The sequence below is a fragment of the Protopterus annectens genome, chromosome 13.part0, assembly GCF_019279795.1.
Source record: "Protopterus annectens isolate FY-2018-M chromosome 13.part0, PAN1.0, whole genome shotgun sequence".
Lineage (NCBI taxonomy): Eukaryota > Metazoa > Chordata > Ceratodontiformes > Protopteridae > Protopterus > Protopterus annectens.
The window spans coordinates 397,013,347-397,030,077 of NC_056747.1; positions in this window are offsets into that span (position 1 = coordinate 397,013,347).

A 16,731-nucleotide genomic window follows, 5' to 3' on the forward strand; every position below is an offset into this window, starting at 1 on the left:
GGGAAGATCAGGTAAAGCCGTCTGCTGTCAACATACCAGTAGCACTGCATCCCTTTTCCAGTAGTATGATCACACATATACTGCATTTACATGGGAAAAAATGTCGCCCAAGATGTAACCCTGCATTACACCATAGTGTAGAGAGCAGGTAGGAAAGGAGATGATTCTAGGAATCATTAACTGTGAGCAGGCAATGCATAAGAAGTACGTCACTCCAAGACTATTCCAGTAATAGTGCAGGCACTAGAAGGATTTACCAATAAGATGGTGTGGTGAATGCATCAGACTCTGCAGTGGGATGAAGAAGGACCAACACTGAACAGTCCTATTGATCCCTGTGACATCCCTGCTCTAGGCAGTGATCAAGAAGTCTCAAGCCTCACCATGGACAATGGTAAGTGATGTTCACTTAGAACAAAAATAGATACACACAGTATTTCCAGATGCAGCTCTGTGCGCCAAACACAATTTCCCTTAAGTGCACACTAGGAACACACTCCCATCCTGGGGCTGGGTTTTCATCTCTCTATCCAGGCCCCAAATAAGACTTCCCAGAGACACAGCTGTAGAGTTGAGTCCTCAGTTGAGTGTTCCAGACCAAGTCCTCCATCAGCCTCTCTGTGAATCCAGTACTCTGTGTCCCTGCTCCAAGTAGCTGACACACACACACTCTTTGAGGTTTGATTTTCACACACACACACACACACACACACACACACACACACACACACACACACACACACACACACACACACACACACAGACACACACACACACACACACAAGGCTGGCACAGATTTACCTGTTGTTCCCCCTTCACCCAGACTCTAAGGTAGTTACACTGCCACCAGCCAGTTATTCTAAGGCTCTTACAAGGGTACCCAATTATACTGAATAAAATTAATACTAATAAAAATTATAGTGTTTAACTAATGCAGCAAAACTTTCAGAAGTGGCTACAGTGTCACCAAATAATTATAAGTAGCCTCAAAGGTTAAAACAGTCCCTAAAAGACCAGCCACAATGAAAAGTTTAAATATATTTAATAATAAACAAAAGAACATGAAAATACAATAAACACCAGAGTTTCAATCACAGGAAATATTAAAAATAACACAGATGGATAGATTTGCACAGATACAGAAAAACAGTACTTAACTAATCTCACCATATTTTCCTGACTGATCTAAAGAATTACAGTTTCCTCCTTACTTAAAGCAAGGTAAAATGAAGTGGGTGAGTGATCCTTCTTTGTCAGGTTTCAAAAACAGACTGCCCCTAGTCTTCTGTTTCATCTAGTATTAAAACATCTTTTCACTACTGGATTACAGAATGACATCATATACATCTGGTCAGCTGACATCTGGTTCCCACACTACCCCCTTTATTAGAAAATGAACAAGAATCTAGCACATATGTGTTAACATACACACACATAGAGCTTTGCTAAGATGTGTTATAGCATCTGGAAGCTATAAAAACATTTCAAAACGTCCACCCTTCCAGGCTAGCAATTAGGACAATACAGTAGGATCCCTTGTCCTGGTTTTCACAGATGTTTTGTCTCTGGCTGAAATCAGAACTGTAAGATGCAATCTCTATGGCCTAAACCAGGAAATGTAATTTCAGACTATTTTTCAAAGTTAGCTAGACTGAGCTTAACCTCTTCTCTTCCAGTATCATCTGTTAAAATATATTCATTTCAGCAGTTACACTACAGCCTGACATACAGGTGTATTTCTTTTCTGCCCTGCAGGACCCACTGTTGGTATATTTTTAACACAAGTAGCTTTACAAATACATTTTCAACACATGCACCTGTACAAATAAGTTTGATATACAAATGACAACATATAATTATTAACAAAACTCCAGCTAGCTATGATGGCATATGTTACAAAGCTACTGCCCTACTTCTCCTGGCATAGCTTGCAATACCTCATATTGCCACAATCCCATGCTATAATAATTCATTAAGTACCCTTGAAAAGGTAGTCTCTAATGTGTTTATTTCAGAGTCCGAACAGAAAGGGATTGTAAACTGTATCCCTTCAAAAAAGAGCCAAGCTGATTGAGGAAAAAAACTTTTGTAAAAACTCTGCTAAAAAATGAATGTTTTATATCACTCTGGGTCATTAGAATACAAGGAGGGCTTTATAAGAATTAAAGTAGCCAGTATGTTCTGGAGATAAGTAGGAAGAATACACAGCTAAAAAAAGACTGCAAAATCCCCTGCATAACTGACTCCAAGACCACAAAACAACAAATAACTGTTGTAAAGAGAAAGGTCCAAGCTACAAGCTGCTATGCATATGCTCAAAACTAGGGACATGAATTCATTGTATTTGCCTAAAACAAATGGCATCCATAAAATTAGGCCACAAATACCTTCCTTAGGGCACTGTGTTTACAGACCAAGTCCAAGTAAAGCTAAAGTTAAGATTAGTCACAAATAAATGAACATGGTCACATTCTTTGGATGAAACTACCCTCCTGGTGGCAAGAATGGCAGAGCCACTAAACTTCTCAATGGACTTGAAGAGCCATACTAGTCAGTTAGCGTTGGTAAAAATGTCCCAGTACAGGACTAATACCTTCTTATGGTCAACATCTGAATGATCATGCACATAGATCTCTTCCAGTCTGAGCCTGATGTTCAGTAGGTGAAGGTGGAAACAGTTCCCGTGCTGATCAACTTTTATTCAGTTCTATGCAGTCAACAGTATTCTGAATCAAACCAGGTTTATGTGCAGTTAAGTGGACTGGATGCACATGACTTAGGGTGAGAAGATCCAGGGAAGAAGTCAAGGCTGTGTTGAAACCAAGAGAAGCTGGTCTAGACTGTATCGATCAAAACTAATGTTCATGGACTCTTCCTGTTGAAAAATGATTGGGGAGCCATGCTGTGTAGTTCAGTTGTAAAATGTGCCAGATACTGGTCATAGCAAGAGACCAGTTCTACCTGTAGTACAATGGTTCACACATCAAGTTAGAATAGAAACTCTAGATTGTACCCAAAATATTGGGGACCAGAGATAACTACCTAAGCAAACACAAATCACACACTTACACAGAAAAATACTTTAATAAACATCAGTAATTCTTCATTACACTGAATGTTGAAGCATTGTATCTTAAAGAACCCTGTTTCTGTGGAACTACCTTCCACTCCATGTGAAGCAAAGCACCTGTATTACTCTGTTCAAATGCAAATTAGATGAGTTGATGGGACATCAACTCATTCAAACATGGTTAAGCACTTCTGGGTGTTACGGATAGGAGAAGCATGTAAACATTCAAAACTTCTTTAGTTCTTTCCATCTATGGGCACTAGAATATGCTAGAAAAGTTGTATGTCTAAGCTTCACATGATCCTTACAAATCAATAGCCTAGTAAGAACCTCTAAATTCTAAAACGATGTTAATTACTACTTTCTCACTTAACATTATGCAAACAAGCTAACTTATGAAACCCTTGTTGAGAACTGTGTTTCAGTCTTACACTTTTAAGGATCAGTCCACATATTTTTTGGATTCATCTGTGGAAGGCTGATTTAACTGGGAGTTGCTGACAAAAACTGGAAGACAGCTCTACCATTTAATGAATTCTTGAGCAATTTCCCAGAAAAGAAATGTACTTATTATTTCACAAGGCCCTATACCTTCAGCATGTATCATTTACTGGTTATCGTTTTTCAGCCTTGATGTTCGGCAAATATTTGTGGTAGGCCCTTAACTCTAAGACACCAGATGAAGTCTTCCATTCAATAATATTCATGGCTGCAGGAAATATGCAGTACATTGATATTCCTCAGAGCCTCATTCATTTATACTTGGAAAGAATGGAGTTCATTTATTGTATATTTATTTAACATAATGCTGCTTGTCAGACACTCTTCCAGCATTTGCTGCAGCAACTTGCTTAACTCTTTTGTCTGCTGTCAGCAGTGTACATGACTAGAAAACCTCTGACATGTGTCATTTCAGAAGGCAGGAAATTTAGATGCTCCCTCCCTATGTGCCTAAGGTCATATCAGACTTTTAGTGATCCCAGAAATTTAATAGATTACATGTAAAAAATGAACTCTAAATCTTTACATATTTTAACTTCAGTATGAACATATAAATTTAAAAAGGACAAACTGGTAAAAAATGTATGTATAAAACATATCGGAATTGTTCCTAAATCATGTTATAATTTCATTTCACTCTCACTTTGAAATATTTATCCATAATGCTTTCATAATGATGCTTGTTATGCATTTCTGACTATAAGGGATGGGAATCTGTCATGAAATGTGTAAAGATATAGTGAAAGTGTGTCTCAACAATGATCAGTCACTTAACTATTAGCAAATAATCTGATTTGGTTACATTATTATTTTTCAAGCTGCAGTTGGGGCAAATGGTGCCCTGGCAGTTCCCCAGGAGCTCCTCAAACTGCACAATTCAGAGAAAGAATAAAAACTCTTCCAGCTTAGACAATGCACTGATACATTTCAGTAGCTCTTCCTATCTTTCCTACAGAAACTGTCACAAAGAGTGCAACAATCAGTTTCTAAAATCATTCAAGCAGTCATCGTGTTGAAATAGTCTACCTTTCAATCTCTTAAATATCATCTGTACAAAGATGATATAGTTTTTACAAAATTATATAAATCACCCAATGCATTAAATAAACAGATACAACAGATGTTTGCCCAGATATGGAAATGGTTGACGTCTAACAATCTAAGAGTTAATATCCAAAAGTATGTTGTCATGACATTAGGAAATCATAAGAGATTCACACATGTTCAGCATCTAAACATCAATAATAGAGAAGGAAGATCCTTACCATAACAGAACTACAAAGGTATCTGAAGATTATGTCCTTTTCTGGCCATGTAGAAAAAAACAGGTTGACAAAAGTTCTAGAGCAACAAAAAGCATCTTCTAGAAATCTTCCTCCTTATTTCTACTGAAGGTCAGTAGCAAGAAATGTCCTCATTACACATCTCACAGATAATTACTACTAATATGTTTAAATTTGCAATAAAATATTGTTACTGTTCTAACAGATGAGTATAAACTACTCGAATTCATTAGTTTATTATCACCATTGTGATACAGTACAGAAGGGAGAGGCAATAAATCAGCAGGCAAAGGAGAGTAGTATTGCTAGAACTGAATTCATTCTCAAGTTTGGGTGAGTACCTTCATGAGGTGCCACTGTTTTTCACAAAATCTCACCAAGACAACATTGATAGACTATATCTTATAGCATGTATCATGGACAGAAGTAGGTTAAAAAATAAAAAAGATAGCTGGGTGAACAAGACCTAGGATTAAAAAATGCCCAATCGTGGTAGGCACACTGGTGCCAGGACTGGAAAAAATGACAGTGTAGAACCCTTAACACATGCAAACATTCCTACAATGGGGCTAGGCCAGGCCCAGGTGGAGGATGCCCCCCCCCCCCCATTGTACAAGGGAGTAGCAGTCCACAACAACTGACAGGCCAAAAAAGAACCATAAAGATGACAGAGTGGACTGTTGAGGATAAGAAAGAAATTATGTTCTGCTACTATTAAGCAAAAGCTCAGAATTTCCAGACAGAAGATATACAAAAATATTAAGAGAGAAATTAGAGGAAAGAAAAATACTTCCACAAGAAAAAGTGTCAGAAGCATCAAATAAAAAATTATGTTCATTAATACAACAGATTTATAAAAAACATACAGACCAAGAAACCTTGATCCGTTTGGAAAAAGAAGCATCTGAGGAAGTGTGAAAATATAAAGAACAAAATCTAGAGCCTTTTGAAAGGTATATAAAAAATATTGACATGGGAAAGAAAGAGAGATTTGATATGGTGTAATATTATTCAAAGGAGAAAGCCAGATTAATCAACACAAAAAAGGAAGCCCCAAAGATATTTGAAGAGAAATACAGGCAAAGGCATCCAGGGACCTCAATCTAGCCTGTGACATAAATAGAACCTGCTGGAGAGACAGCTACATCTCTCAGAGATTGCCACTCCTCTGGAATAGGCTTCCAATTCATATCAAAGAGAGTACCTCCATGACCCTGGTTAAGCACAACTTGGACGACTGAATGGGAAACTGTAAATTTCTGCTGGGGATTACCCAGGCTTCTCTGCTGGACATGGGTAGTCCTTACTAGAAAAACCTTGGTCATAAATAATATCTCTCATCTAGTATTACAATGGGATTTAACAGCTAGGTTAGAAAAGACCCTCTGGTTAATAGCCTAGCAACAGCCTGTGAACCTATATGGAAATTTTCACAATAAAACAATAAGATCACAAAAAGGGAATGTAGAACAGATGATTAGTAAAGTAGAAGTTAAAAAAATAGAAGTTGAAGTTATGGAATACTTGCACAGTGAAGGATTTAGTGCAGAAAGTCTAACACAGGTTACATTGTGGCATGATCGAATGAGTCCCCAAAGTAAGGAGAAACAGAAGGATTAGGAGAGATCTGAAGAAGAAATATGGACATGGGAAAGAGAAAGAGATTTAATATGGTGTAATATTTATGCAAAGGAGAAACCAAAACCAATTAATACAAAAAAAGTAGCACCAAAGATATCTGAAGAGAAATACAGGCATAGACATCCAAACATGGACAATTTACAATACAAAAAGTAAGAAAACAAAGAGGAAAAATAGAAAAGAGGATTAGTAATGGAAAAGTTAAAGAAATAGTAACTGAAGTTATTGAGTACCTGTGAAGTAAAGGATTTAGTGTAGAAAATCTAACTCAGAAAACACCACAGTAGGATAAAGCAATGGATCCCAAAATTAAGGAGAAACTAGTGGAGCAAGAAACATTTGTTCACTTGTCATATGAAGATACTTTGGAGCCATCCATAGGAAACCAGTACAAATGTTCAGTTGGAGTTGCACAGCAAGGAGAGGAACAGGAAACTGTGGCAACTCTGACGCAGTCCATGTTGTGGAGTGGTAGGCCAGTGAGTTCCAACATGAAAGTGCAATGGATGCCACAGGATGAACCTGAAGAGAATGTGGCATAGGAAGATGCTCTGGAACTTGCTATAGAATACCCACAGGAAATGGAAAACAAAGAATGTGCACTCAGTTTAAAAGAAAATGATCCAAGAGAAGAGTCGCTTGATTTGACAGAGATGGACAGACATATTACGATCAATGAAAGAAATCAACTACAGAAAGTCAATGCAACCCAAAAAGTTAGAAGTCTGATAAAACAAATGAACACAGTAATTAGGACTGTCCATAGAGATTCATGCAATATCACAGAAGTAAACAGGATATATTACTGCACAACTTAATTAATCACAGATAAAGTCTTACCACAAAAACACAAGGTAGTAAGGGTAAGGAAGGGGAGAAATTGAATGCCATCATGGAAGTATCAAATAGAGAAAACTATAAAGCAATTAAGACAAGAAGTGTCAATGTTAGAAGAGTATAGAAGAGGGAACAGATCAACAAAAATACTCAGAAAGATAGACATGATAAAAGCAATGCTCAGTATCAGAAAAGATCAGGATCTATTGTGCACTATTGCAAGTAATAAAAAATATCAGCACAGGCAGAAAAACTTAGAAGATATGCAGATAAATATAAAGGAAAAGTACAAAATAAGCAACTTATTGATGATTAAATAAAGTTTTATGGAGAACTGAGAAACAAGTAAAAAGAACTGAAACACCACTCAAAAAATGTAAAAATAGATACATTCTAGAGAAATATCTATGAAGATCCTGTGGAACATAATCTTCTTCTTCTTCTTTCGGCTTTTCCCTGTTAGAGGTCGCCACAGTGGATCACCTGTACGCTCATGATTGTCAGTGGAGTTTTACAGTGTCGAGTTGCCAGCCCGGCACCCAACCTTCCACAGAAGGCACACACACACACACTCACACCTACAGCCAATTTAGAGTGTCCAATCCACTTGCAGCATGTCTTTGGGATGTGGGAGGAAACCCACGCAACCACAGGGAGGACATGCAGACTCCGAACAGAAGGCACTCCAGCCAAGGATCGAACCGGAGAACCTCTTGCTGTGAGGTGACGATGCTAACCATGTTAAATGGATAGAAGAAGTAAAAGAAAGATTAAGAAGTTCAGATTTACGGGATATGAAATGATGAAATGATGAAATAACGGCAAGACAGACTGAAACAAAGTTAAGAAAAACTCCTAATTGGAAAACCCCAGGCCCAGATGTAGTACCTAACTTCAGGCTAAAAGTATTAACATCTTTACATGAAGCTCTAGCCATGAGTAAGAACCTTTTCTATGCACACATTGAACAGAAACCAGCCTGGTTAACAACAGGAAAAAAATAATACTCCTACTTAAGAGTGAACCTGCAAGCTATCCTAAAAAAACTATAGACCATTAACTTGACTTCCAACGATGTATAAACTATACATTGGAACTGATGACAACAAAGTATACAGTCTTTTAGAAGAAAACTCAGTTGTGGCAATAGAGCAAAAAGGTAATGAAAGAAAGTCATATGCAACAAAGGATTATTTGCTGTTAAATCATAATGGAGAGCTGTGAAAAGGGGAAGAATCTAAGTATGGAATGGATAGACTACAGAAAAGCATTTGACAGTATCCTACATTCATGGATAAAAGAGTGCTTAAAATGTATAAGATACAGCCTACTGATCAATTACATTATAGTGACCATGAAACAGTGGCAAACCACTTTGCAGTTAAGCCATGATAAAGGACAAATTATTATTCTGGCAATAAAAATTCAAAGGAGAATATTCCAGGATGACTCTTTGTCACTATTGGTCTTTTGTCTTACCCTTAACCCATTACATTGTCTACTTAATAGATTAGGTCATGGCTACAATTTGGCTCCCAGAAAACAACAAACTATAAAGACTTCTCATCTTCTTTTTGTAGATGATTTAAAACTATATAGTTCATCAGATGAGCAACTGAAAGCACAACTGCAAGTAATCAAAACTTTTTCTGATGATATAAGAATGTCAGTCTTTGGTCTTGATAAATGTGTAAAAGCAACCTTTAAAGTATTAAAGCTGCAGCACCAAGAAAACATCAGCCTGGGACAGGAATGTGATATAAAAGAACTTGAGCAAGAGGGAGCGTATAAAAGTTTGGGAATTGATGAACAATCAACAATTAAACATGAACAACCTCAAATAAAACTTAGTAAGGAATATTTTAGAAGACTTAAATTAATACTGAAAACAGCATTAACATCTAGAAAAAAAGTCTAAGCTATAAACCAATCTGCTCATCCTGTACTAACTTACAGTTTTGGAGTGACTTGAAGTGCCCCAAAAGGTGTTGGATAGGTTAGACAGGAAAACAAGAAGGATGCTTCATACTCATCAAATGATTTATAAAAATCAGTGCATACCAAAACTATATATTGCCTGTTTTGAAGGAGGTATGAGCCTCCTCGAAATTGATTACATCTACAGATCTGCAATCATGGGAATGCATACGTATCTGCTGACCTCACAAGATCCAAACGTAGTGAAAGTTTTGAAACATGAGGAGAATACGTCTAAAATGACTTCCTTGCTTAATTTAGCAGAAGCATATCAACGTCAAGCTAGAATGGAAGTCAAACCAGAAGTAGATACAAATCAGGCAGCAACTGAATGTGCCCAAAAAACAAAAGAAAGACTATAAGGTGAAGGATCAGACGAGAAGGCAAGAAATGTGGAAAATGCAAATACATAGCTGCAAGTATTAAATACACTTGGAAAAACCTCAGCAGGTCAGGATCAAGTACAGGAATAGTTAAGGTGAAGTGAATTTAAACCAAAAGATGATAGGTTAATATTGGTGGCTCAAGATAGTGGACTACATACCTGTAGGTTTACAAACTCCATTGAACATGTGGGAGGAACAGACAAATGTAGGTTTTGTAAAACAGAATTGGAAACAGTTGCACATATTGTTGCTGGTTGTGATATACTAATGGCAGAAGAACTGTATACTGAAAGGCACAATAATGAAGCAATATTGTTGCATTGGGAGTTGTGCAAGCATTATAATATTTAGTTAGCTAAAAAACAATGGAAACATAAGTCACAAAGCATCATAGAAAATTATGAAGTTCATATCACATGGGATCACCCATTACCAACAGTTCAAAGAAATAGATGTGAGAAAAGCAGATATAGTATTCCATGAAAAGAAGACAAAAGTGGCATTGATCCTTGAAATTGCTACACCCAGTGACTACAGTGCCTTACATGCAGAGAGAAGCACAAAGTCATAAAATACCAGGATTGGGAGACAGAAATGAGGGCAATGTAGAAGAAGGACAGCCAGGCAGTTCTAATAGTAGTAGGAGCAGCAAGTCTTATAAAAAAGGAATTTACAGTCAGACTTAGATATGCTACCGATACATGTTACTCCATATGAATGAGAAGTCTTTACTGGGCACAATGTGGGTGCTGCGAAGAGCACTTCTGGCTAACATTAAAGACTTAAACAATACTAATTTCATGAACTTTAATCGTACTTTGACTTAGGAATGGGGTCTATTCTTGTCATGGTATTAGAAACCCAAAAGACTTGGAGAAATTAAAAAAGATACAGATACAGTAAACAAGATGGTTACTAGTTGAAGCAAGAGCCAGTTTTTACTAATTACTTCTGCCTTACAAGCTACTGTCTACTTATAAAAACACACTTCTAGTCAGAAGTCCAAAATGTAACCTAAGAATAAGAAGTCAAAATGCCCTACAGCTAAAAATATATATATACCATGGCACAAGAGAAAGATACTTCTACAAAAATGTCCCTGTAGCATAGAATACTCTAACACCTTTCCTTAGTGTTATACAAAATTCCTTGTTTTTATCTCATATTTTTACACTGTCCATTATAAAACTTATAATCTTTGGGTAATTCACAGAGGATTATTGTCAGTATGTCAATAATGCCAGGCATTACAGTTTCATACCAATGCAAGCTAATTCATTTTTGAAAGCTTTTGAAAACACACCTCAATTACAAGTATACGTGCAGTTGTTTTAGGGAACCTGATTTGGTGCCTAAGATAGTCTACTAAAAATCTTATTATACTCAGTCATAGTAATGAGCAACCATAATGATTCACAGATACAGTTATGTAACAAGTGCAAATGTGCTAATAACTAGTCTTGGTATCATTGTATATAATGTAGAGACTAGTATAATTAACTTCCATGTAAAAACACAGCTACTGTAATTACTGAACTGCTTAGTGCAAGTGTCCATGTGCAGAATGTAGTGATTTGTGCAAATATTTATGTAAAAGAAAGACTGTAGTAGCTTTTGAGCTGTAAAAGTTTTTTATAATGTAGCCTGAATATAAACTTTCATTCGAAATTTAACTTGGAAGATAATATGTTTTTTAGATGTTGCTTTAAAAAGTTGATACTGTGTCTTGCTCTGGTTCAGGACTGAAAACAGTCTTTGGACCTGTTCACTTACATAGTTAACAAATTCAAACAAATAAATAAATACATTCCAAATATGCCATTATAATATTATATTAATAGGTTCGTACTAGGCTAACTGCCTTTGCGAGCCATTTTAAGCCTAGCCAATTATCCCTTGTGAGACTCCAACCCTGCACCTTGTGTTTGTAAGGCAAACACCTTAACCATTAGGCCACCCTCTCATATATTAATATTATAATACATTCCTACTCAGCAGCACTTACAGTGTCATTGTGCTAAACTTTGTGTTTAGTTGAAATTATCACTGCCACTGTTTTTATTACAAGTATTGTAAGGAACATACCAGCAGTTATTTATGAAGAATTGTGTAAACTATGAAATATTTATAGGGTGGAGAAGTGTAGAACTATGATAACCTGGAGGGATGCTGGGGCACAAAGAAGTGACACCTTACTGATATATCCAGTAAGCAATAAGCCATAGCATACCTCATTTCATACATAAAGATATTAGTAATAGATGCACAGTACAGTAGCACATTCAATTCTATCATGTAGAATCATGCATAAGGACAAATCTGCCACTGACATCTGCCATCCATTGTATACAGTCTGAGACAGAAGTAATTTAAAGATATTGCTGCATATAAGCATACTTTTTTTTGTAAATGTGTTCAACATGATGTCTGAAAGGGGCTTCCGTGGCATCATATGAAAAGTAAAACAAGTTTGCTGCTAATATGTATTTATCAAGTAGGTAAAGTATGTGATGGCATACTGTTTCATCATTTTTTTCTGCCATATTTTACATACAATACTATTTTTTCCTACTGTAAGTTATAAAAACCAGATTCAAATTTTCAGTTTCTTAAACATTACCAATGTGAAGCTCAGATGATGCTGTGAAACTTTGCAGTTTTATATTTTCAGTAACACTGGTGGTTCTTAACATATCAGCATTCATTAAAAGTATGCTTTAGAAATGCAGTGTGTCAAAAACCTCGCAGGAAGTAACATTACACATTAGTAGAAAGCAAGATGCTGCTGATAGGAAGCAGTGTTAACAGACCACAGAATTTGTAATCAGACTACGGACACTGTAGTACAGTATTTCTTTTACATTATACCATGCAAATCTAATCAAAATGTCTGTGTGCATTTTTGTCATGATGACAATGTGGGTGGCAGAGCTCAGTGCACTTGGATACCAATGAGTCATTAGGGTGATTTCCAAAGAGTTTTGCTTTTTGTGAGTTGATTGCAGAAAGCCAACCGAAGTGTTAATATTTTTCTTTTCTGTCATATCAGTGATCAGAATCATCCTTGGTCATCTATGTTACCTGCAGTAACCAAGCTTTGGTGAGGTGAACTCTGTATATCATGGCTTAGGTGTATTATTTATAATACCCTAATAAACTATTGTGTGTGAAGACACTGTACACAATAACTACTGAAATGATCTTTTAAAAAAAATGTTAGTCCTGTGTGTCATGGGGAAATGTAGCCTCAGCCAAACATTTATAGCAATGCTTTAGGAGCATATCCTTTGGGAATAGGGCAAAGCACCTCTGAGAATTAAAGATCACCTTGATAAATTATCATCAAGGATGAGCTTGTAGCCAATTAATTATACCAGCCACCTACATTTATTTTTCCAGTTCTGTAATGTTTTGTAATGTAGAAAAGAAACTGAACCTGCATGATACTTACAAATATTAAATGAATTAAAAACAATTCTGAAATGTATAGCATAGTATTTAAAAGACATCATTCACTAGAGAGTCTTCACATGAATGTATGCTGTGAATGATAATGCCCAATTTATGTTTAAAACAGTTTTTTTTAAATAATAATCATGCTATTGTAGCTCTTAATATATTTATCTGTTTAGCTATCTCCATAGATCCTGCTTACCAAAAATACATCCTTCCAGGTTGTGTAGACTACATCTGCCTACAAAATATAGTTATAGGGACCTTATATTTGTTAAACAGGTAAACATGCTAGACTTTTCAGAGGTGAGCTGGGAGCCCTGCATTATTATGTGCTTGTTCAGGGTCAAAGCAAATTAAGACTGATTGATTCAAACTAATGACTATGGGATGAAGATTATTATCAGCTCATAACCCCAATTCTTTGTACTGAAGAATTTGTTAAATCTCTTGACTGTAGTGAATTTTATAGAAGGATTCCTACTGCTGCTTGGAGACCCACATTTATTGTTCTTATTTGCTGACTTGTTGCAGAGTACTGGAATGCTCCTGCTCTCATGAATGAAAAATGTGTAAGAAATCCTTGTAGACAGAAGGTTTGGTAGCCCCCACCAAGACTTAATCTGTTATTCCTTGCCACTTCACCTTCACTAGAACTGAGCCTGTTGTTGAGCTTTAACATTAATCATTCCAGTAATGCTTTTACATTATTTTCACTGACCATGGGTGTCTCCACAGATGTAAGCAGCAGTCCTGGGGAAGTATTACGTAGCACCATCAAGATCCAGACTTTAAAGTTTTGCTTCTCTTTGAAGGAGGTAAAATTATAGTGAAAAAGATGCACTCTGTGCCTTATCTTCCAGTTTACTGGTGCCATAATATCAGTTAGCGATTTAATAGCAGTCAAAACCTTAACTGAAAACAAATTATCTCATTGCCTTCTACTATCATATCAGTTATAACGGTGGCACACTTAACAGGCTCACCTTCATAAAAGAGAAACAAATATGACATAATCTACTTTGCTAGAGTAGCTTATCCATCAACAGCTCGAGAAAGCAAACCAGCTACCTAACCTGAATGACTTGCGCAACCATGTTACCACAAAAGATGCAATGAGTACCTGAATTAAAAACTGACTTTGGCACTATCACAATGGCCCTAGAGAGACTAAGTCCCTTTCAGTCAGATTAAGACAAAGGCATCATCAGTTGCTTGTCACATAGATCTACCACAGAAATCAAATCAGTTGGTGTCCTCACCTCAAGAATTCTGCGTGCCTCTGGTGTTTTTCATTCTAGGTTTTATAGCACTAAAATAGAGGAACAAGACTGGGGCGTCATCAGCACGGATTCTTAGAGGGACTTCACCTTGCTGAACCAACATTCAGGACATCTTGAAAGGTGTTTAATTTAGGCAATATTCTAGCCTCAGTAGGCTTCTGCTAGGAATTTATATTTTTTTCTGACAGTCTTTCTTCGCCATCCACTAATCATCATGAATGTGTTGAATGTGTTTTTTTTTTTTCAATTATAATATTCCCCTGTCTTGGTAAGATGTCCATATTTCCATGATTCAGAAACTATGTATGGATACATGCATACTTTAGTCAAACAGAGTGACATCAGTTCTAAACATTGATGCAAGCTAATTACTTCCATCTTGGCCAATAGTTCTCCACAATATTTTCCTCTTCCAATACATCTTGACCTACTTGTGGCTTTATTACAGGCCAGCAGACACATGATAATATCAAGAAATTTTCCTTGGTTATCAAAGTTTACAACTGTTTCATTATTGAGCTTAAAGGAGATGTCATCTTATGGGGTCAGTGGTCCTTTCAATCTAAACATCTTAATACATTCAGTTTTCCTTCCTTCTTGAGTGATACTTTATCTTAACCTTTCAAGGGACTAGAGTGTACTCTAAAGTTAATAGAACATTCTTTGAGACTGAATCTTTCTTGAGAACCGAAGCAAGAGTTCCCCTCCTTCATATCTTCTTTTTTTGTGATTTATAATGAAATCCCTTGTCTAGCATATGAGTCCATCAGATATGTATAACTTACAGTACACAAGAACAACCTATCCTTTTTCAGTGATGATTTGTTGACATATCTGACTAACTTTGTGCAGTGTCTCCCTAAATTTATAACATCCTTAATCTGATTACCAATACCACTTCCTTGCAAGTTATAGGCCCCCCCCTCTATGATCCAGGAAATCAATATAATGTATTTAAACGTATTAGAAACACTAACCATCCAACCCAATACCATATTCGTGGGTGACTTTAATTACCCCACTATTAACTAGGAATCCTATACAACATCAAATGTACATGCACAGAGATTCCTGGATTTTGTAAACAGAAACTCGCTGGACTAGATAGTCAATACACCAACCAGGGGTGCAACCATACTGGATCTGATCCTCACTAATATGAGAGAGTGCTGCACACCCACTACTGTAATGGCTTTCCTGGTAAGGTCAGACCACAAAATGGTCTCCTTTGAAGTAAAAATAAACCTGGAACCCCAGGCCCCAGCTAAACCTGGAATATTCAGGAACTATTCTAAGTCTATCCTTTCTGGAGACACTGGAAAACATGAAGGTCCTAACAAACACCCTGATATTGGGCAATTTCAATTACCCTACCTTTCACTGGGAAAACTACTTGAGTACAAATTCCCAGGCCCAGTGCTTCCTGGAATTCATCAACCCAAATGCCCTTGATTAGCTGGTAAACTCCCCTACCAGATGTGAAAACATATTGGACCTGGTCATCACCAACATGGGCGACAGGTGTTCCACACCAGAGGTCAACCCATCACTGGTTAGATCAGACCATAAACTAATCACTCTGGATGTCCACACCCCCCCACCACCCCAACTAAGGAAACCACAGTAAAAAACTTTTCTAAAGCAGACTTCACCTTACTTAAGACAGAGGTGGTAAGCTTCCAAGCCCCCACGCTAAAGGATAACGCTGCCCAAGATGCAGAAACCTTTACAAATGCACTCTATGAGCACCTACAAGTATGCATGGATCATGCCATCCCTAGCAAAACCAAGACTCACTCCTCTAAGAGAAGGAAACCAGTTTGGTGGACGCCTGCATTAAACAGGCTATACAATAGAAGGAGGAAACTAGTTTAGAAAAAAAGCAAATCCCAAGAAGGAAAGACATCCCTGATCAGTATCAGTAAGAAACTGAGGTCCCTCATGAAATCATCCAAGGCTAACTTCAAAAGAAAAATAGCCAAAGATTCAAAAGATAACCACAAAGCCTTCTTTAGCTATGTTAAGAATCTAAGTGGCAACTCGCAGATATGCACTAAACTAGTGCAAAATAGCACAAAATATACTGAACCTACTGATATTGCCAACATCCTGGCAGATAGATTCAGTGCAAACTTCACCCCCTTCTCACTTCCAAAGGGCCCACAACAATACCAGAAAAGTGTAGTGTCCCAAAAATCACAGACGCACAGGTGAAAACATCCCTTTCAAAAGCCAAAAACACAGCGTCAGTGGGACCAGATGGTGTCCCAGGCTGCGTCTTGCATAAACTACAGAACGA